Source organism: Aptenodytes forsteri, unplaced genomic scaffold, assembly GCF_000699145.1.
Source record: "Aptenodytes forsteri isolate BGI_AS27 unplaced genomic scaffold, ASM69914v1 Scaffold231, whole genome shotgun sequence".
Classification (NCBI taxonomy): domain Eukaryota; kingdom Metazoa; phylum Chordata; class Aves; order Sphenisciformes; family Spheniscidae; genus Aptenodytes; species Aptenodytes forsteri.
In genome coordinates, this window is record NW_008796046.1 from 839 (window position 1) to 1,829 (window position 991).

Sequence of the window (991 nt, forward strand, 5' to 3'; positions counted from 1 at the left end):
CGGGGGAGGGTGGGGATGGGCGGGAGGGGGACAGGACGGGATGGGGACAGGCAGGATGGGGATGGGCAGGAGGGGGACAGGATGGGATGGGGACAGGCAGGATGGGGACAGGACGGGATTATTACAGGACAGAGGGGGGACAGGCAGCAGGGGACACACAGGATGGGGACAGGGCAGGATGGGGATGGGCAGGAGGGGGACAGGATGGGATGGGGACAGGCAGGATGGGGACAGGACGGGATTATTACAGGACAGAGGGGGGACAGGCAGCAGGGGACACACAGGATGGGGACAGGGCAGGATGGGGATGGGCAGGAGGGGGACAGGATGGGATGGGGACAGGGAAGATGAGGCCAGGGCAGGATGGTGACAGGCAATATGGGGACAGGCAATATGGGGACAGGCAGGAAGGGGACAGCATGGAATTAGGGGCGGGGAGGATGGGGACAGGATGGGACAGGGACAAGCAGGATGAGGCCAGGGCAGGATGGGAACAGGGAGGATGGTGACAGAATGGAATGGGGACAGGGAGGACAGCAACAGGCAGGATGAGTCCAGGGCGGTTTGGGGACAGACAAGAGGGGGACAGGCAGGACGGGGACAGGACAAGACAGGACAGGGACAGGCAGGATGAGGCCAGGGCAAGATGGGGACAGACAAGAGGGGGACAGGGGACAAAATGGGGAGGGACAGGAGGTGGACAGGCAGGATGAGGCTGAGGACAGGGCAGGATGGGGCCAGGATGGAACAGGGACAGAGAAGAAGGGGACAGGCAGGATGGGGGCAGGATGGGATGGGGACGGGCAGAATGGGGACGGGGACAGGGAGGAAGGGGACAGGGAGGAGGGGGACAGGATGGGACAGGGACAAGCAAGATGAGGCCAGGGCAGGATGGGGAAAGGGAGGATGGGGACAGAACGGGTTGAGGGGAGGGGACGGGGACGGACAGGACAGCGGCGGGCAGGACGAGTCCGAGGCAGGATGGGGACAG